We start from the raw sequence: 22,835 nt of genomic DNA, 5'->3' as shown, positions 1-22,835 counted from the left end.
TAAGGGTATCAGTCCTTTTTGTAATACCGAAAGCAGAATTCTTTTTTTTTTTTTAAGATATTTATTTGAGAGAGAGAGAGAGGGAGAGCTTAGGTCGCATGCACAAGCAGGGGGGAGGGGCAGAGGGAGAGGATGAAGCAGGCTCCCTGCGGAATCACGTGGGGCCCGATCCCAAGATCCCGGGATCATGACCTGAGCCAAAGGCACACACAACCACTTAAACCAACTGAGCCACCTAGGTAACCCAAAGCAAAATTCTTAATACGAAAGATTGGTAAATGTCTTGACATAAAATTTAATCAAGTTTAAAGTACTTAAATAAGTGTTTGACTTTGGATTTATTTTTAGAAAGGAATTCTAAATGCCAAGACTGACTGACTATGTTTGCTTATGTATTTTTTCTATCCTTCCAAAGTCTTCTAATATTTAATCTTTTTTTAAAAATTTTTATTTATTTGACAGAGACATAGCAAGAGAGGGAACACAAGCAGGGGGAGTGGGAGAGGGAGAAGCAGGCTTCCCGCGGAGCAGGGAGCCCGATGTGGGGCTTGATCCCAGCACCTGGGACCATGACCTGAGCTGAAGGCAGGTGCTTAACTAATGAGCCATCCAGGTGCCCCCTAATATTTAATCTTTTTTTTAAGTGAAAAGGATTTGCTTTTTTCTCTCAATTGTTTAAGTATTCCTTTTGTTAATTAATCCATCCTTTGCTCACTGGTTTATAAATGCACCTTTATCTTTTTATGTCTTCAAACATAGAAGCCATAAAATAAGATTGATAAATGCAGCTGTATAAATAAAATACTTCATGTCAAAAAGCACTGTAAATGAATTTGAAAGAAAAATGAAATACTTGGAAAAATATCTGCAGCACATTATTAAGTTTTGATCTCCATTAATATATGAAAAGCTTCTAAATTAAAAAAAAAATCAAGAGACTGTAGTTCAAAATGAACAATGGGCATGAACAGACAGTTCATAGAAAAACAAATGACACCCAAACCTTTGTGAAAGAATGCTGAAGCTCATTTATAAGAGAAATGTGAAATAAAACTACAGAAAGTTAACATTTGAGAACTTTGTTGGAAGGACTGTGGGAAAACTGGCATTCATAGAATGTTTGTTGTACTACAAAATAGTGTATGATCCTTATAGAGGGCACTTTGGAGATATTTATCAAAATTATAGTTGCCTTTATTCTTTGAGTTAATGATCCCTCTTTAGAAATTATCCTACATATCTGAAAATGTGAAACAAATTGCCTATGTAACATTGAAGAGTGTTTTATAATAGCAAAAGATTGGAAACCACCCAGGGGCCCATCAGTGTGAAACTAGTTAAACTGATACATTGACACAACAGAATACTACTAGGTTACTGTAAAAATGAATGAGGAAGCAGTGATATGTTTTTAAGTGAAACTAGTGAAATATACATGCTTTATGTTTAGAAAAAAAAATGGGTAATATAAAAGTGGTTACCTCTTGGTGCTGGGGGAATGGGGCATTCAGGGATAAGGGCAAGAATTTTCTATATATAATTTTTTGGTGGGGGAAGGTAGCAGAATATGTTTGGAAGGTTCCAGTGACAAAATACACCTTTAATTTTTACTCTTTTATATATTTGTGTAAATTTCTAAGTGTATTGTGTTCACTGATTTGTTGATTTCTTTTACCTACTGGTCTTTAAACTATGTTTTAATACGTGTTTTTGAAAAACAATTGTGGTAGTGTTCACTCATTTGTTCTTTTGATTAGCTTTTTGTTCAACTTGTATTAATTAAATGTCTCCCATGCCATGGCTACTGAACATAGAGTTATGCACGTAGTAATTTCTAGATTTTCTCAGGGAGTTCAGTATGCTAGGGGAAGTGTAGGGTATGTAGGAAGGTTGCCTGACAGTACAGAAGATAGGAAGCCAAGGTAGGAAGGAGAGGAAGACTTTGAAACACTGGACCTCGGGGGAATTTTCACCAAAATGGCATCCTAAGGCAGGATCCCACTTTGGGAATAACTAACCAGGCTATCATTGGTATATCTTGTTCTCTGAAGGACTTTTGGTATTGTCACAACGGACTTAGCACTATATATATATCTCCACAGGATAATGTTTTTAGGGCTTAAGTTGCAACTCTTAGAGGTTCCAAGGGACCTAATTTTGTACATTGGGTGTTCTGCTAAAATTACTGTAATTTTGCATAAGGAATCATGTGACCTAATTTTGTACATTGGGTGTTCTGCTAAAATTACTGTAATTTTGCATAAGGAATCATGTCACTCATAAATGTAGCCCTTTTCATGATGTCCCTAGATAAAATTTTGTCCATTTTTATTTCATGTTAAGCTGTTGGTCGTCATCCATTCCTTTCTCTTGGAGTCATGATACTTTGGTGGCCTGGAGTGATTTCCAGATTATTTTTCATTTTGTAGAAACTTAAAAATCTGTTGACATAGTGTTAAGTGTCTGACTTAAGTTCTGCTTGGGCGTTTCTTTGACCCAGAATGGCCCCTCTGACATAGGCCAAATACAGTGATCCCAAGGGGTCAGTATATCTTGTAGTAATTTTAGTGAATGATCTTTAATTGGTAATTTGATACTTTGGGATTGATTATTTTCTAGTTACGAGACTACACAATATGTCAGTAACTGGAAGCATTGCACCCTGGATCTGAAATTACATTGTTATAATGTAGGCTATAGACTTAGCCACTTTCAACAAGTTGTATGAACCTCTTAAAACCAATGAATTTCTGCCAGAGTCATGGAGGTCAAAGGTGTATTTTAGAATACACCTTAGGAGTCCACTAAGCATTAACACTTGACTCTAGTTAGGTTGGAATTACATAAGGCAGCCTGCCATCTTACTTTGGTGTATTTTCCTATAACCCCTGGCTGATTTGGCAGCCTAGTGGCAATTTGGTTGCTGTTGCTGATACATAAACTTCTTGCTGATGTATACAAGGATTTGTGCATCTGTAGACAGGATTTTTGTCCTTTTAGAATGTTGTGATTCCAACTCTTAAAACTGGCACGTAGTAGATGCTCATTAAATGTTGAATAAACATTGGTATGGATATAATACCAATACACATATATATGATACTATATGTATCATCCCCTAAATGCAAACAATGTGTTACACATTTATATTTTTATATATCTTATACAGTTGTTTTTGGGTACTTGGCACTAGTAATTCTATATCATAATTTATGAGTAAAGAATATGTAGTTTTAATAATTTGATTCATTAGGTTGGTAGATTACCCTTTGAAAGTGTTCCAGTCTTATTCTCATAGATTATGTTTTTTCAAAAACAATAATACATGTAAATGGTAAATAGTATAAAAATCAATTTGTACTAAAGTTAATTTGGTTAAAATTTCCTTCCCACCCCCGGTTTTCTAGTCCTCAATCTTCCATCTTTCCAGATAGAAAGTATTGTTACTAATCTCAGAGATAGTCTACATACATAAGTCAATAGTCTTGTTAAAAAGTCAGCGTATTGTAGAAAAATCACCTGATAAAAACTGAAAAAAAAATGAAAGAAATCTGTAGACCAACCTCTGATAGTGATATAGAAGCAGATAACCCAAATATAAGTTTGGTGATAAGATTCCACAAGCAGGGACGCCTGGGTGGCTCAGTCGTTAAGCGTCTGCCTTCGGCTCAGGTCGGTCCTGGGATCAAGCCCCGCATCAGGCTCCCTGCTCGGAGGGGAGCCTGCTTCTCCCTCTGCCTGCTGCTCCCCCTGCTTGTGTGCTCTCTCTTGCTCTCTCTCTATGACAAATAAATTCTTAAAAAAAAAAATTCCACAAGCAAATTCATGAGGAATACACAGGCAAGTGGTATTCATGCCAACTGCAAGGATGGTTCAATTTTAGGAAATCTGTGACTATCATTTAGGACATTGTAGGTCAAAGGAAAAACTATCACAAGAGTAGCTCTACAAGTTGACCTTTTTAGTATTTTTTTTTGATTTAAGTAAAATTACCAATCCATTTGGATCATATGGATCATATTTTGATGTCAGTCATCATATAATCTCACATTTGATTTTTTTCAAAGGGACAGCCAGTTGTCCAGTACTGTTTATTGACAGTCCATCCTTTGCTTACTCATTTAAAATTATATCTGTCAAATATTAAATTCTCATAATTTGGGTCTGCATCTGGGCTCACTGGCTTCTGTCAACTCTCTTTTCCTGTGGCAGTTATGGAATTATTTTGATTTATAAGTATTATAAATGTCACTTTTTGCTGTGCTCATTTGCTGCCTGTCCACATTTAGATTCATTTGTGATAGCATTTCGTAGACTCCAAATTTCTTGGTTCTACACAATAATTTTTGTATCAATGTCTATTCATTATGGTTCCTGACTTCCTTACATACATAAGTCAATAGTTTACTAGAATAGGCTCCATCTTGAGTTTTTTCATTCTATTTTGTGTCAATTCTGCCCAAGGTTTTGTTCCTTTTTCTCAGCTGCTATTTTATTTTCTTTCTGCCAGATATCCCATAAAGATGTCACATGGGGTGTGTGTGTGTGTGTGTGTGTGTTTGTGTGTGGAGAGAGACTTTATAATAGAAAAATTTACATGTTAAAATTAATATTCAGGGTGATTTTAATCAGAACACATGTAATAGAGTTACATCAGAAACAGTATAGGTAATGTTTCATGATCTAGGCTTTCTTGCATGCCTAGTTGCTGCACATTGCTTGTGTTCTTGGTTGAGTGATAAGTAATTTTTATGGGATGTTCCATGGCTGTCTTAGTCATAAAGAGCCCTCTCCCTTGCGATGTGTCTTTGCATGGCTCAAACAGGACCCTTTGTCATATACAAGTCATTCAGTCTTACGTTCTAAAAATCATTGGTTTAGCATTTAATGTGACTATAGGCTGTGCATCAGAATACATGGCTATTTGAAATGAAAATTCATGTATACCATAATAAGAGTTTACTTATTAGTAAACCTTTTGGTTGTCTTTCATAAATCATGGTGTAGTGAAAACTTGATCCATGTATCCTTATTTCTGTATGACAACATGGTGGAATCCTTGCAAAAGTTGATAAAAATATGAACAGTTTTTGTTTATTAAAGTTCCAAATTGCCCATCTAAAAATGTTTTAATATATGCCACAGTGCTTTTATTTAACTATTTTATAGTTGCTTAAGTAATTTTCTTCAAAATATACAAGATTGTGGACTGCTTAACCTGTATTTTAGGACTGTATCACAAAACGGGTTTTCCAGAATTTTCTTGCACACCAGGGATCTCACAAGGATAATACAAACTTCATTCAGTTTGTAATGAGTAAGTCTCATTTTTAGCACACACAGAGTATCAAAATGTATGGTAACCTATTTATAGAGTAAAAATTTTTTTGAGTGGATGTCCCCATTCTTTTCACTATTAAATAAACTTTTTTGTTTTTAGAAAAGTTTTAGATTTATGTGAAAGTTACAAAGAGTTCTCATATACCCCATACTCAGGTCATCTTACATTAACATTTTATATTTTACTATGGTACATTTGTCACATTCCCCCTCTCCCTAGCCCTTGGTAAACTCTAATCTACTTTCAGTCTCTGAATTTGCCAGTTCAAGCTACCTCATATAATTGGAGCAGTGCAATATTTGTCCTTTTGTGTATGGCTTATGTCACTTAACATATCTGCAAGGTTCATCATCGATGTTATTGCATGTGCCAGAACTTCATGGTTTTTTTAATGGCTGAGTGATATTCCATTGTATGTGTATGCCACATTTTGCTTATATATACATGTATTAGCATATATTTATTTACATACATATTTTGTTTATCCACCATCTGTCTAATGGATAGCACTGCTCTAGAACATACTTTTGGTTGTTATCACATTTTATTAGTCTAAATTGGTCATAGTAAACTGAACAATAGGAAATTATTTAACTCTTGCAATAAAATCCTGAAATTGTCTCTGGATAAAACTTCAGTCCACTGGAATTATGAAGCATCCATATTCCTTTTAGCACAGGCTGTCAAAAATTAACAAAAATGTTCTCCTATTCTAGATGTGATACCTTTGGCATCACTGTCTTAGTTAAAAATAAACAGTAACACTAATTGGGTGAATAGTTTTGTGATTTAAAAAATATTTTAGAGAGTGGGGGGTGGGGGCAAAGGAAGAGGGACAAGCAGACACCATGTTGAGCGTGGAGCCGAAACCAAGAGTCAGACACTTAACCAATTGAGCCACCCAAGTGCCTCAGCTATTATTTTTAATGTAGGCTAGTACGTTATGTAGAATTATTACCCACTTCCTGAACATCTCTTTTCTTTCCTTCCTTCCTTCCTAGTCTCTTTACTTTCTGAGGGCCTTTAGTCAGTTTCTCTAGGGAAGAATAAGTTCAAATCTATACCTATTGCTCAAAGAATTATTTTCTTGCCTCCATTATAAAATGTATTAAAAAATTATAAAAGGCGTAGGTATTCATTGTAAAAAAATTGAAATAAAAAGAACCATAGCACAATTAAAAAAAGAATATGTAGAAGTACTCAGGTTGTTGGTACATTTCTTTCTAGTATGTTTATGTATATTAATAATGTTTTTAGATACTCTTTTCTTGAGTACAGTTGAAATACAATGTTATATCAGTTTCAGGTGAACAACTTAGTGATTAGATGACTCGAGTTAAGAAGAACATTTCCTATCTTTAAATATGAATGCATACAAGTCTTTGGGCCATGATTTTTTATATAATATTTACATCTTTTTTTAAACATTACGATTATTTTAAATTTTTTAAATAAAATTTGAATGTAACAATGTAGTTAACATACTTCTGGGAACATTTTTGTGTGCATGCCTCCTTGATGATTTATTATAATCTTGTTAGAGACCGATTGTGTTTTGTCTGTTTTGCATCTCTTGATTAGCTTATGTGAATGAAATCGAGTGTAAAGTAATTAGACCCACATTCAAGAAGCAGATATTGTTCATATACCCCCTACATCTCTTCACACTTAATTCATTCTCACCTCTGGCAAGCATAATCATCCTGTGCCCTGCTATTTATCCACTATTCTTTGCTTTCCGAGACAGCCCTGTGTAACGAGTTGGCTCTGTTCCTTTCTCTTTCACAAAATGATACACTTTTAATGATCATAAGATTATTTTACCCTTCTAATTAATTTTTCACTTCCTACTAAATTCAACTATTTTTTTCTCATTTCAGTATCTCTTCATTGTCTCTTATTTATTTGTTCTATTTCAGGCAGCATTCCATTTTATGCAGTATTCTTTTTTTAGAGTATTGTTTGGATAACAACAGTTCACATCAACTGAGCACACACAGTAAGCGTTAACACACTATTGTACATGTGCATTAGCTCAGTTTCAATGCTCAGGAAGTACATTCTAATATTATCCCTTATTTTTTCAGATGGGGTAATTGAGGTCAGTTAACACCCAGTAACATTGCCCCCAAATGTCACAGAGTCAGGCACTTTGGCCCCAAAGTCTCTGCTCCATAGGCTCTCTCTCTTCTTTATCAATGATGCTTTAGTTGTGGTTAAAAAAAAAAGAAGAAAACATGAGGTCCTTATCAGTGTCTGGTGATGACTGTGTTCCTAGGAAGATCAGTAACTCTTTAAGAATTGCCTTTTTCTAAAAGATTTATTTATTTATTTTAGAGAAAGTGAGCAAGAATGAGGGGGAGAGGCAGAGGGAGAGAGAGAATCTCAAGCAGATTCCCCGCTGAGCGCAGAGCTCAACACGGGGCTCGATCCCACAACCCCGAGATCATGACCTGAGCTGAAATCAAGAGTTGGACGCTTAACCGACTTGAGCCACTCAGGCACACTCCCCCACTGGCTTTTAACTAAGTGCAGTAGTGCAGGATGTACTCTAGAGTTAGGAGGTCTTGGATGAGATTCCAAAATAAAAGATTTAAGAAATCCCATACCTTATGTTAGGACGAGAGCGTGTGGTAAAGAATGTAGTGAGGTGGCTTTTTGTCAGGATGGTTGTGGGCATTGACCCCAAGAATCATCCAGAACACTTACAGTAAAAAGGACAAAGACTAGCCCTGCTTTCATCGGGAGGAGGGATGAGCCTGATGCCTTTTGGTTGTGGTACACTTAGCGCAAAATGCTTTTTGATGCCCGTAAACACCAATAAAGGTAATCTTTGATGACTGCCAGCCAGAATGCCCAGTGCACTCTGTACTCAGGACCCTTCCTGTATTGAGTTGTCTGCCCTTTGGATGAGGTGCTTTTACTGTGCTTGGTTTTTTTTTTTTAAAGATTTTATTTATTTATTTGAGAGAGAGAATGAGATAGAATGAGCATGAGAGGGGGGAGGATCAGAGGGAGAAGCAGACCCCCTGCTGAGCAGGGAGCCCGATGCGGGACTCGATCCCGGGACTCCAGGATCATGACCCGAGCCGAAGGCAGTCGCCTAACGAACTGAGCCACCCAGGCGCCCACTGTGCTTGGTTTTTAAAAAGGCTCTGAAAGCTTCCTTTCCATTTCCTGGCTCAGATCTCGCCATCAATTACCTGTCAAAAAGATTTGGTTTATTTTAAGCTTTAAAAGTGATACTGGCAGAGGTGGGAATAAAACCAGCTTCTGAATTGTCAGTTTTAGACTCCGAGAGAGAGAGAGAGAAGGAGAAAGGGGCATTTTTAAGTGAAAAGCATCAGTTTTTATGCATGGGCTAACTCTAAACTGGGCAAGCTTCCTGCAAGGAGGGAGGGATAAATACTTTTTACTGCGTTCTTGCAGTTTGGGTGGGGTTCATGGACAGGCTTCCCTGCTTGGCCGTTTTAATGATTAAAAGAAGCCCCCTGTTGTGCCTGAAGCTCTCTCATCCTTGGAAGTTAAGGTCAGTTTACCTTCATTGCTCCCTCCCTGTTTTGCAGTAGAGTATGTGAATCAGAAACACATAGGTCTCCCTGTAGTCTGTCCTGGACCCCATCCATACAAAGGTCCTTTCTAGGACCCCTTGGCATATTGTGAGGTGCCTCCCAACACACCTCAATATTAATAAGAAATCAGAATTGCCTCAGGACAACATTGATAAGATGTCTCCTCAAGTGAGCTAGGAAGCAAAACTCCAGGTGGGAGTTTGCCATCAACAAATACGGAACAATCTCTTAGGTGATGAAATTCTGCAATGCCTAATTAGTATGAGTTCCTGTCTTCAACATGGTTGCTATCTGAAAAGGTTCTAATATAATTTTGTCACATGTAGCGCCCCTGCTCTATGGGAACCATATGATCACAATTGCATCTCCACCCATTGGCTTTAAGGACAGTCTTCCTGCAAGTGAACAGGAAGTTGTTTTAGTATAGTGCTAGCACTTTTGGTCTGAGCCAGCCGGGGTTCTTCTAAACACTGTGGTTCTCGACTATCCACTGATGGGCTTGATTGTATTTTTCTAGTTAGTAAATGTCTATCACTGTCAGTAGCTATTATGGTTCCTCTAAGATTTTACAGCCATTTTCCTACATTGGTAGTACAGCTAAGCTTAGCAGGTTTTTTTTTTTAATAAATGCTTTTGGAATATTTTGTTTTCTTGAAAGTGTGCTACTGCCATCCCTCTCTTCTAATTATCCATTTGCCCCTCCTAAGCATGCTCTTGTAGACACTGCTTTGTTGTATTGCCAACAGCCTCCACTGGAGAATTGCTGTCCTGAAATAGGATGCACATCTCAGACATGGTGCTGCTTTTATTTTTCTAGCTGAATTGATTCTTCAGATGGGATTTAACACCCAATCAGCAACTAAACTCAGCAAAGGATTATCTTGCCATGTATATAGTTGTGATGAATTTCCAGTTTTGGTTTTTGTGTGGACAAATGAGAAGCAAATCTTCTATATGTAATTGTGACCTTGTCCTTTGGAAATTTCTGGAGCACAGCTCTGTTCCAAAGTTTAGACCAAATAAAATTTTAGTAAAAACTGCTGCTTATTAAAAAAAAAAAAAGCATTGCATCTTAAGGGCTTTTGATTTTTGGAACTGTAGTCATACATACATGTGTAAACACATAGTGATACATCAGTCACTGTTTTTAGGTGCAGTGTTTAATTTTAGTTAGAAAACCTATTACCTAGTTGGGCTATTTCCATCCTGTGCAAATAGTACAGTCATGTTGCCCAATAAGATTACAGGTTGGACACCCATTTTCTAAATACCGAGACATTAACTGCATTTTGTAGTGCAATAACATAGACTTTTGCTATCAGATGGTAGTCTTCTGTGGGGAAATTTGGCATTCTGATCAGACACTAGGATAGATAATATCAAAAACCTAGATAGCTATACTTTCACATATTTATGTATTCACATTAACTCACGTTGCTCATGTCCTATACTATAACTTCAGTCCTCTTCCCTTTATTTGATGATGCTGCCTAGAGGCTTACAAATAACAGTCTGGCTTTATGAAGTTCCTAATGGTCCACTCTGCATTGCCCCTTTAGGGGTGACATTACATGCCAACTTACCAGCGTATTTTCCGGTTGCATTTCATTAGAATCCCTCCATTCTGTGCCAGTACAATGAGGCTCTTAAAGAATTTGCTGCAAATTATTGTGCTTTTGTGTTGGCATCTGTGTTGCTTAGCACATTATAGTGCTTCATGTGTGTAACTGTTGTTTACTTTTAGTTCAGTGTTGCTCAGTAGATTGGGTATATTCTAATAGTATTAACTATTTAGCTGTTACTATTTAGTATTAACTATTTACCTTTGCTCCTTCAGTTGACTGCCTGGAATAATGTCTATTAGCAAAACATTAGATATTAGGATCTGCCACCCGTGGGTTGAGTGGTTCTGGAAGTACTGTTCTTAGCCATATTATGAAACCACAGGTCCATGAGTTGTTATACTGCCATTATTCATTTAATCAAAAAATGTACCCAGAATTTTATCTTGGTGAGCCATCATTTGTTGAATAGTATTCATCTAAAGCATAGTCACCAAGGTGATTCAAATATATTTGTTGAGTCTTAGACTTTTTCCACATTAAGAAAATTTTGGTATTCCACTGTCTTGTTTGGTTGTGAGTTGTCATATTTTTCCTGTCTGTTGCCGGAAATATATGTTGTCTAGTTGTTGACTCAGCAGTTCCTCTGTATTGTAGATCTGGTCCTGCTAAGATTTTCTTTTTACCACCTGTGGTCACATGCAGGGGTACCTTCTGTTTTTGAGGTTCTTTAGTGACTCTTCTTTGTCAAATCTTGCCTCTGTTACTTCACTACTAGATCATTATTTAGCCCAGTTAAAATACGGGATCATCAGGGGCGCCTGGGTGGCTCAGATGGTTAAGCGTCTGCCTTTGGTTCAGGTCATGATCCCAGGGTCCTGGGATCGAGCCCCGCATCAGGCTCCCTGCTTGGCGGGGGCCCTGCTTCTCCCTCTCCCTCTGCTGTTCCCCCAGTTTGTGCTCTCTTGCTCTCTCTGTCAAATAAATAAAATCTTAAAAAAAAAAAAAAAGGGATCATCTTGTGACTTCATGGTATCACTGGAAAATTTACATGTCCTAGTGGATGAGAATATTTCAATGATAGGGCTAATCTCCATGTGGTATTCCTTTATCTCTAATCTTTGCTTACATGTTTACATGTTATGCCTACACATACTGGGCAGTTTGATACTTTCACAAATCCTTTACCTGCACTCATGGCCAAGATACTGGTAAGCACTATTTGGGGGCAGCCTGTCAATGGGGTTATAGCTAACAAGTGTCCTCTCAATTTTGTCATAAGATTAAATGCCTATCTTAGCAACCTTGCTAATCAGTGTGACTCTGAATAAGGCAAATAACTTCTTTTAAAAAAATAATAATTACTGTGATATAATTCATATACTCTGAAATTACCCTTTTACATTTCAGTGGCTTTTAGTATATTCATAGAATTGTGCAGTCATTATTTCTGTATTACTATAAAACATTTTTATCACCCCAGAAAGAAGCCCCACACCCAGTAGCAGTAATTCCTCATTTTCCTCTTCCGCAATCCCTGAAACCACTAATCTAACTTTTTGTCCCTGTGGGTTGGTCTGTTCTAGACATTCATATGAATGGAATCATACAGTATGTGGCCTTTATGTCGACGGCTTCTATCACGTAGCATGTTTTGGTGATTTTACCCACCAATTTAATATTAGGTGGGGTATGGGTTTTTTGGTAGATTCCTTAGGATTTTTATGTATAAGATTATATCCCCTACAAATACGGATCATTGTACTTCTTTCTTTCTAATCTTGTTGATTTTTATTTCTTTTTTCTGCCTAATTTGGATAAAACCTCCTGTACAGTATTGGCAAGAGCAGGCTTCCTGGTCTTAGTGGAAATACACTTTTTTTCTATTAATTACAATGATAGCTGTACAGTTTTTGTAGATGCCCTTTGTCAAATGTAGAAAATTCCCTTCTATTCTAGTTTGTTGAGGTTTTCATTTTTTTAAATCATGAGTGGTTGTCATCAAATTTGTCAAATGCTTTTTCTGCATTTGTTGATATGATCATGAGGTTTCCTCTTTATTCTGTAAATACAGTGTATTAGATTCATTGATTTTCAGATATTAAGCCAACTTTGCTGTACTGAGGTAAATCTGACTTGGTCATGGTATATGATCATTTTCATTTCTAGATTTGGTTTGCTAATGTTATGTTGGACATTTTTGGAAATCTGTATTCAAAAGGTAGCTTGCTCTATAGTTTCCTCATTTTATCTTTGTCTGGCTTTGTTATTAGGCTAATGTGGACCTCACAGAATGAGTTGGAAAGTGTTTTCTTCTCTAATATTTTTTTGGGAACATTAAGCAAGGGACTGGTATTAATTCTTTAAACGTTTCACCTATTAAAGTCATCTGTTCAAGGACTCTTTTTGGGGGGACTTTTATAGATTATCATATTTATTTTTATAGGTCTATTCAGATTTTTCTTCTTGAGTCAGATTTGGTTGTGTCTTTTTATGTGTAATGTAATTAAACATACTGATAAGGTAGGACTGATGTCTATTGTTTTCCTATTTGTTTTCCATGTGTCTTACGTCTTTTTGTTTCTTTTACTGTATTTTCTAACATTCTTTTCATGGTTGCTCTGGTATTTCAATTAACATCTTACATTAAAATAATTGTTTTCAGGTTAATACCAACTTAATTTCAATTGTGGACAAAATTTGCTCCACTGTATCTTTGTTCCCTCCCCTCTTTGTGCTGTTATTATTATACAGATTACATCTGTATGCAATGTAAACACATTAACACAGTCCTCTAGTTACTCCTTTATGCTACCGTCTTCAAGTCAGAAATGAGCAAAAAATGTTACAATTAAAATTGAATTTTTTTGTCTTTTAAATTTATCTATGCATTTACTTTTACTTGTGCTCTTTTATTTTTCATATATATATGAGTTACTGTCTAGTGTCCTTTCATTTCTGCCTGTAGGACTCTTTTGTATCTCTTGTAAGGCGTGTCTGTTAGCACTGAATTCTTTTAATTTTTGTGTATCTGGGAGTGTCATAATTTCTCCTTCATTTCTCCAGGATAGTTTTGCTGGATACAGAATTCTCGGTCAACGTTCATTTTCCTTCAGTAGTTTGAATATAATCATCCCACTATTTTCTGGTCTCTATGGTTTATGAAAACTTACCTTAAGATCCATTACATATGATGAGTTGTTTTTCTCTTGCTGCCTTCAAGATTCTGAAGTAACTTTGACAATTTGATTATTATGAGTCTAGATTTGATTTGAATGTCTTTGAGTTTATCCTTCTTGGCATACATTGATCTTCTTGCATGATGTATAGATTAATACTTTTTCATCAAATTTGGCAAGTTTTGGCCATTATTCATTCACATATTCTTTCTGTCCTCTTCTCACCTTTGTTTGGCTCCCATTATGTTTGTCATCTTTACTGAGGTAATTCTTTTTCACTACTTTATAATAAATAAGAGAACATAAGGCTTTATGTAGTACGGGCTGAATCTCATTAGTGGTGGTCTTGTTTTGTTGCTTGTTAAGTGTGTTTGATCGTAATTTACATTTCTTTTTTGACCCAATAGTTATTTACTGTGGTGTTTCATATTGAGAATTTCTGGTTTGAACTACCTCATGTATATATGATATATGTGTTATATAATTATGTATTTATTGTATATAAGCATATAATGAATAAACTTCCATGTTTTTATAATTAACATATAAAATTATATATAAAATAAACTGCTCACATTGTGATTAGTGTGGTTGCTGTCCTTTTGTACGTGCCTAGTTTTTTTTTTTTAATTTTATTGTTATGTTAGTCACCGTACAATACATCATTAGTTTTTGATGTGGCGATCCACGATCCATTGTTTTCGTATAACACCCAGTGCTCCATGCAGTACGTGCCCTCCTTAATACCCATCACCGGACTAACCAATCCCCCCTCCCCCTCCCCTCTAAAACCCTGTTCATTTCTCAGAGTCCATAGTCTCTCATGGTTCATCTCTCCCTCCGATTTCCCCCCCCTTCATTGTTCCCTTCCTTCTCCTAATGTCCTAAGTGAAACCATATGATAATTGACTTTCTCTGCTTGACTTAGTTCACGTAGCATAAACTCCTCCAGTCCCATCCACGTTGATGTAAAAGTTGGGTATTCATCCTTTCTGATGGCTGAGACATATTCCATTGTATATATGGACCGCATCTTCATTTATCCATTCATCTGTTGAAGGGCATCTCGGCTCTGTCCACAGTTTGGCTATTGTGGACATTGCTGCTATGAGTATTAAGGTGCATATGGCCCTTCTTTTCACTACATATGTGTCTTTGGGGTAAATACCCAGGACTGCAATTGCTGGGTCATAGGGTAGCTCTATTTTTAAATTTTTGAGGCACCTCCACACTGTCTTCCAAAGTGGCTGTACCAACTTGCATTCCCACCAACAGTGTAAGAGGGTTCCCCTTTCGCCACAACCTCTCCAACATTTTTTGTTTCTTGCCCTGTCCATTTTTGCCATTCTGACTGGTGTAAGGTGGTATCTCAATGTGGTTTTGATTTGGATTTCCCTGATGGCTAATGATGATGAACATTTTTTCATGTGTCTGTTAGCCGTGTGTATGTCTTCTTCAGAGAAGTGTCTGTTCATATCTTCTGCCCACTTTTTGACTTGATTATTTGTTTTTTGGGTGTTGAGTTTGAGAAGTTCTTTATAGATCTTGGATACCAGCCCTTTATCTGTAGTGTCATTTGCAAATATCTTCTCCCATTCTGTGGGTTGCCTCTTTGTTTTGTTGACTGTTTCCTTTGCTGTGCAGAAGCTTTTGATCTTGATGAAGTCCCAGAAGTTCATTTTTGCTTTTGTTTCACTAGTTTTGGAGATGTATCTTGAAAGAAGTTGCTGTGGGCGATGTCAAAGAGCTTACTGCCTGTGTTCTCCTCTGGGATTTTGATGGCTTCCTGTCTCACATTGAGGTCTTTCATCCACTTTGCGTTTATCTTTGTGAATGGTGTTAGAGAATGGCCGAGTTTCGTTCTTCTGCATGTGGCTGTCCAATTTTCCCAGCACCATTTATTGAAGAGACTTTTTTCCATTGCATGTTTTTTCCTGCTTTGTCAAAGATTATTCTGTTCTCTATTCTGTTCCATTGGTCTTTCTGTCTGTTTTTGTGCCAGTACCATGCTGTCTTGGTGATCACAGCTTTGTAATATAGCTTGAAATCGGTCAACGTGATGCCCGCAGCTTTGTTTTTCTTTTTCAACATTTCTTTGGCGATTCGGGGTCTTTTCTGATTCTATACAAATTTCAGGATTGTTTGTTCCAGCACTTTGAAAAATGTCATTGGAATTTTGATCGGGATGGCATTGAAGGTATAGATTGCTCTGGGTAGCGTAGACGTTTTAACGATGTTTATTCTTCCTATCCATGAGCATGGAATATTTTTCCATCTTTTTGTGTCTTCTTCAATTTCTTTTTTTTTAAATTTTTTTATTGTTATGTTAATCACCATATATTACATCATTAGTTTTTGATGCAGTGTTCCATGATTCATTGTTTGTTCATAACACCCAGTGCACCATGCAAAACGTGCCCTCCTCAATACCCATCACCAGGCTAACCCATCCCCCCACCCCCCTACCCTCTAGAACCCTCAGTTTTTCAGAGTCCATCATCTCTCATGGTTCGTCTCCCCCTCTGACATACTCCCCTTTTCTTCCTCTCCTGTTATCTTCTTCTTTTCCTTTTTTCTTAAAATATGTTGCGTTATTTGTTTCAGAAGTACAGATCTGTGATTCAGCAGTCTTGCACAATTCACAGCGCTCACCGTAGCACATACCCTCCCCAGTGTCTATCACCCAGCCATCCCATCCCTCCCACCCCCAACCACTCCAGTAACACTCAGTTTGTTTCCTGAGATTAAGAATTCCTCATATCAGTGAGGTCATGTGATACATGTCTTTCTCTGATTGACTTATTTCACTCAGCATAACACCCTCCAGTTCCATCCACGTCGTTGCAAATGGCAAGATCTCATTCCTTTTGATGGCTGCATAATATTCCGTTGTGTATATATACCACAACTTCTTTATCCATTCATCTGTCGATGGGCATCTTGGCTCTTTCCACAGTTTGGCTATTGTGGACATTGCTGCTATAAACATTGGGGTACATGTACCCCTTCGGGTCCCTACATTTGTATCTTTGTGGTAAATACCCAGTAGTGCAATTGCTGGATCGAACGGTAGCTCTAATTTCAACTGTTTGAGAAACCTCCATTCTTCTTCAATTTCTTTCATGAGGGTTCTGTAGTTCCTAGAGTATAGATCCTTTACCTCTTTGGTTGTGTTTTTTCTGAGGTATCTTACGGTTTTTGGTGCTATTGTAAATGGAATCGTTTCTCTAATTTCTCTTTCTACAGTTGCATTGTTAGTGTATAAGAAAGCAACTGATTTCTGTGGATTGATCTTGTATCCTGGCACATTACTGAATTGCTGTATGAGTTCTAGTAATTTGGGGGTGGAGTCTTTTGGGTTTTCCACATAAAGTATCATGTCGTCTGCGAAAAGAGAGAGTTTGACTTCTTCTTTGCCAATTTGAATACCTTTTATTTCTTTTTGTTGTCTGATTACTGTTGCTAGGACTTCTGGTACTATGTTGAACAACAGAGGTGAGAGTGGGCATCCTTGACAGGTTCCTGATCTTAAGGGAAAGGCTCTCATCTTTTCCCCATTGAGGATGATATTCGCTGTGGGTTTTTCATAGATGGCTTTTATGAACTTGAGGAATGTTCCCTCTATCCCTATGCTCTGAAGAGTTTTAATCAGGAAAGGATATTGTATTTTGTCAAATGCTTTTTATGCGTCAATTGAGAGGACCCTATGGTTCTTCTCCTTCCTCTTATTAATGTGTTCTATCACATTGATTGATTTGCAAATGTTGAACCACCCTTGCATCCTGGGGATAAATCCCACTTGGTCATGGTGCATGATCCTTTTAATGTATTGTTGGATCCTATTAGCTAGGATTTTGTTGAGGATTTTGGAATCCATATTCATCAGGGATGTTGGTCTGAAATTCTCCTTTTTGATGGAGTCTTTGCCTGGTTTGGGGATTAAGGTAATGCTGGCCTCATAGAATGAGTTTGGAAGTTTTCCTTCTGTTTCTGTTTTTTGAAACAGCTTCAGTAGAATAGGTATTATTTCTTCTTTGAATGTTTGGTAGAATTCCCCAGGAAATCCATCAGGCCCCGGACTCTTGTTTTTTGGGAGGTTTTTGATCACTGCTTCAATCTCATTACTGGTTATTGGCCTATTCAGGTTGTCAATTTCTTCCTGTTTCAGTCTTGGCAGCTTTATAGGTTTCCAGGAAGGCCTCCATTTCATCCAGATTGCTTAGTTTATTGGCATATAGTTGTTGATAATAATTTCCAGTAATTGTTTTCTATTTCCTTGGTGTTAGTCGTGATCTCTCCCCTTTCATTCATAATTTTATTAATTTGGGTCCTTTCTCTTTTCTTTTGGATAAGTCTGGCCAGTGGTTTATCGATCTTATTAATTCTTTCAGAGAACCAGCTTCTAGTTTCATTGATCTGATCTGATCAGAAACCAGGTGTTTCTGGTTTCTAATTCATTGATCTCTGCTCTAATCTTAATTATTTCTTTTCTAATGCGTGGCTTAGGCATCGTTTGTTGCTTTTTCTCTAGTTCTTTAAGGCGTAGAGTTAGTTGGTGAATTCGGGATTTTTCTATTTTTTTGAGAGAAGCTTGGATGGCTATGTATTTCCCCCTTAGGACTACCTTTGCAGTATCCCATAGGTTTTGGACTGATGTGTTTTCATTCTCATTGATTTCCATGAATTGTTTAAGTTCTTCTTTGATTTCCTGGTTGACCCAAACATTCTTGAGCAGAGTAGTCTTTAGCTTCCAAGTGTTTGAATTTCTGCCAGTTTTTTTTCTTGTGATTGAGTTCCAGTTTTAAAGCATCGTGGTCTGAGAATATGCAGGGAATAATCTCAATCTTTTGGTATCGGTTGAGACCTGATTTGTGACCCAGTATGTGGTCTGTTCTGGAAAAAGTTCCATGTGCGCTCAAGAAGAATGAGTATTCTGTTGTTTTAGGGTGGAATGTTCTGTAAATATCTATGAGGTCCATCAGGTCCAGTGTATCATTCAAAGCTCTTGTTTCCTTGTTGATTTTCTGCTTAGATGATCTGTCTATTGCTGAGAGTGGAGTATTGTGGTCTCCTACAATTAACGTATTGTTACCAATATAACTTTTTATTTTGGTTAACAGTTGGCTTATGTAGATGGCTGCTCCCATGTTGGGAGCATAGATATTTACAATTGTTAGATCTTCTTGTTGGATAGACGCTTTAAGCATGATATAGTGTCCTTCTGTGTCTCTAATTACAGACTTTAAAATCTAATTTGTCTGATATAAGAATTGCTACCCCAGCTTTCTTTTGAGGTCCGCTGGCATGGAAGATGGATCTCCATCCCTTCACTTTCAGTCTGGATGTATCTTTAGGTTCAAAATGAGTCTCTTGTAGACAGCATATGGATGGGTCCTGTCTTTTGATCCAGTCTGCAACCCTGTGCCGTTTTATGGGAGCATTTAGGCCATTCATGTTGAGAGTGATTATTGAAAGATATGATTTAATTGTCATCATGTTGCCTCTCAAGACGTTGTTTTTATAGATTATACCTGTAAATTTCTGTTGTATATGTCTCTTGGGGTCTTTCTCCTTTTATAGAACCCCCCTTAATATTTCTTGCAGGGCCGGCTTAGTGGTCACATATTCTTTCAGTTTCTGCCAGTCGTGGAAGCTCTGCATCTCTCCATCCATTCTAAATGACAGCCTTCCCGGATAACGTATTCTTGGCTGCATATTCTTCTCATTTAGTACCTTGAATATGTCTTGCCAGGCCTTTCTGGCTTGCCAGGTCTCTGTGGATAGGTCTGATGTTATTCTGATGTTCCTCCCTTTGTAGTAAGGAATGTCTTCCCCCTAACTGCCCTTAATGGTTTCCTTGGTTCTAAGATTTGCAACTTTTACTATTACATGCTGGCGTGCTGGCCTATTTTCCTTGATCTTGGGAGGGGTCCTCTCTGCCTCTAGGACGCGAATGTTTGTTTCATTCTCCAGATTAGGGAAGTTCTCAGCTACGATTTGCTTAAATACATCTTGTCCTCTCTCTCTCTCTCTCCACTCTCTCCAGGATTCCAATTATTCTGACATTGGAATGCTTCATGGTGTCACTTATTTCTCTAATTCTATTTTCATGGATTCTGAGTTGTTTTTCCCTGGCCTCCTCTTTTTTTTTAAGATTTTATTTATTTATTTGACAGTGAGAGAGAGAGACACAGCGAGAGAGGGAACACAAGCAGGGGGAGTGGGAGAGGGAGAAGCAGGCTTCCCGCCGAGCAGGGAGCCCGATGCGGGGCTCGATACCAGGACCCTGGGACCATGACCTGAGCCGAAGGCAGACGCATAACAACTGAGCAACCCAGGCGCCCCTCCCTGGCCTCCTCTTTTCCCTTTTTATCTATTATATTGTCTTCCAGGTCGCTTATCCGTTCTTCTGCCTCACTTACTCTAGCTGTTAGATTATCTAGATTGGATTGGATCTCATTGATAGCATTTTTAAGTTCTGCCAATTCAGCTTTCATTTCTGCCCTTAGAGACTCTATGTTGCCATTAACTGATTTCTCCATTCTAGCCATTGTCTTCGCAATTGCTAGCCTGAATTCCATCTCCGACATCTTGGTTATATCTGCATCCATTTGTAAATCTGAGGCATAAGTCATAATCTCTGAGTCTTTTCTAATTTGGAGCTTCCTCCTCCTAGTCATTCTGTTTTGTGTTTGAGGGAATGTATAGAGTCCAAATTATTGACCAGGACCCAAGCAAGATGCACCTGTTTTCTTGGGACCTTAGGGTTGCTGGCCTCTTGTTTTCCCAGCCTCTCTTCTGGGGGAGGGGCCTGCCGCACTGTTACTCAGGTAACCCTGTTTGGGTAGAGTTGCCCTGCCCCCCTGTGGCGGGGGATGGGCTCAGCGGGAATCAGTTTTGGGGGCTTTTGTTCTCTGGTGGCTTTCCCTGGTGGCTTTTGGCATCTCTTCCGGGAGTCAGAGCAGAGGAGACCATTTCCAACCCTCTGCCTCAGAGCAGAGAGATCGCAGTCTGTTCTTCAGTGAGCTCTCCAGGCCACACCGTCTCCGTTTCTGTCTGTGCTGCTATAACCTGCAGCCGCCTGGGTTGTGCGCCCCTCCGCAGCGCTCCCAGTCCTGCCTCCAGGTCGGGCACGTCTCTGCCGTTTGTGCTTCTAAAACCGCCAGCTGCTCCCAGTTCACGCGCGTGACCCCACCGCTCCGGGTTTCTGCCCCGGGGACTGCCCTAAAGTCCTTTCCCCGCCGCTACCAGTCTACGAGTCTGTGCCCCGTCCCCAGTGCGCGAGGCTGTCGCTCAATGGCAGTGTAGGATCCCCACGGACAGACTCCCTCCCGCTGCTGTTTATCCTCCGATATGTGCCCGCAGAATCAGGGCTCCCCACTTCGTACCTCAAAACCAACCGCCTGCGGTATTCTGTTTGTAGAGATCGAGATCTTCTTACATCTCAGGCTGGTTTCGTGGGTGCTCAGAGTGGTCTGGTAAGATACCCATCTCAATTCCGGGGACCAGTTGAAATAGGGTCCCCTACTCCTCCGCCATCTTTCCTCTCCCTGTACATGCCTAGTTCTTAATAACATTAGTACAGCGAGTCCCTCTTTCTTTTTTTAAAAAAAAAAAAGTCTTTATTTTCATGTACTTATTCTTCCAGGAGACCTTTAAAAACAACTTGTCAAGTCCTCACCATGAATACCATTGGAATTGCAGTTGGAATGGCACTGAATGCATAGATTGATTTTTGGAGAGCTATCATCTGTATAATCTCATACATGAATGTGGTATGTTTCTCCTTTTATTCAGGTCTTAAGTATTGTGTGTATCTGTTATACTTACTATCTTTAATATTTTTTCCTAGTTTCTGAAGGAAATAGGCAGATGTCCTAGGAACTGAGATTCTGTTTCGAAAAGTACAGAAGATGTCATCTGCGTAGACTAGATTCTTCAGTATAAAAGGTCATACAAAATGTATTTTTTTGGATATCGTGGTAACATTACTTCCACGTGGCCCTAGGAGTCTGCCTTATTTCTAGTGTTCCATATCCTTGTTTTGTATTAATTACAGAGATGATTTCTAATACTAGGGAAATTATGTAGTAAGCCATTTGTTTTTAGTGCTGCCAGCATCCCATCAATTCTTCTTTCCCATTTAGAAGTGCGTCCTCTATACTTAAGCTTCTGGGAACTCGGTGCCCATTGTATACAGGATATGTACCCATTGAAGACCTTCATGCCCTCCAATATAAGGCTAACTTGTTGTGTTCTCACTACAAAAGTTTAGAATCAGAGAGGTAAGAGTCCTGTTCTACCTGATGGTTTTGTTTCAATTTTAAGAGCACCTCTCCAAGAGGGAGCTAGAGAACATCCAGGATTCTGAGAGGGATTTGAACTTAGATCCTATGAGAAGCATCATAGGAATTAGGGCTGTTTAGATTGTGGGAGACAACACGTCCAAAATAAAGAGTTTGATAATCTGTTTTCAGATCTTTGATAGAGTCAGGAATAGTTGATTTTTGCTGCTTTTGAAGGTAGTTCTAGTTAATGGATAAACAGATTTAAGAACTGTCCACAAAGATGACAGTATTCTTGGAAGTGATACCTAATGGTTTTTCTGTGACCACTTGGAATGGAATTTGAGAATCTCCCTGCATTTTTTTTAAGATTTTATTTATTTATTTGACAGAGAGTGAGACAGCGTGAGAGAAAATACAAGCAGGGGGAGTGGGAGAGGGAGAAGCAGGCTTCCCGCCAAACAGGGAGCCTGATGCGGGGCTCGATCCCAGAACCCTGGGATCATGACCCGAGCCGAAGGCAGATGCTTAACAACTGAGCCATCCAGGTGCCCCGAGAATCTCCCTGCATTGTAATGAGAGGTTGGATTACATGCACTTAAAGGTCACATTTGTTCCTGAGATTCTGACTATCTCAATGAGGACAAATGAAACTGAGTATTATTGTGTGCCTACTTCACATGTTCCCATTTCATCATCACCACAACTTTCTGAGGCATCCCAGAGAGATAGAATAAATTTGTTAGGGTAACTTATCTAATTAATGGCAGAGCATACTTCTCCAGTATATCTTAATTTACAATATATCTCCTCTAGTATATCTTGATTCACAAGAGTAATTCCTTAAATTTGTATAGCACTTTATCATTTGGAAACCTTTCACAAACATGGTTTTA

At 38.2% G+C, this 22,835-nt stretch overlaps 1 long non-coding RNA gene across 3 annotated transcripts in view; it reads left to right on the top strand.

Moving 5' to 3' along the window:
* The window catches only part of LOC112833870 (uncharacterized), a 61,172-nt gene that overhangs the window by 29,664 nt on the left and 8,673 nt on the right, over nucleotides 1-22,835 (top strand). For all 3 annotated transcript variants that reach the window (XR_012374792.1, XR_012374793.1, XR_012374794.1), the window contains exon 5: nucleotides 21,303-21,429. This is a non-coding gene — a long non-coding RNA (uncharacterized lncRNA). The remainder of the gene's footprint in view (nucleotides 1-21,302; nucleotides 21,430-22,835) is intronic.

The sequence above is a fragment of the Callorhinus ursinus genome, unplaced genomic scaffold (genome assembly GCF_003265705.2).
Source record: "Callorhinus ursinus isolate GAN/ISIS: 27379988/994484 unplaced genomic scaffold, GSC_fseal_2.0 scaffold40, whole genome shotgun sequence".
In the NCBI taxonomy this organism is placed as follows: domain Eukaryota; kingdom Metazoa; phylum Chordata; class Mammalia; order Carnivora; family Otariidae; genus Callorhinus; species Callorhinus ursinus.
Note: the sequence above shows the minus strand (reverse complement) of the source record. Positions and strands in the feature narration are given on the sequence as shown.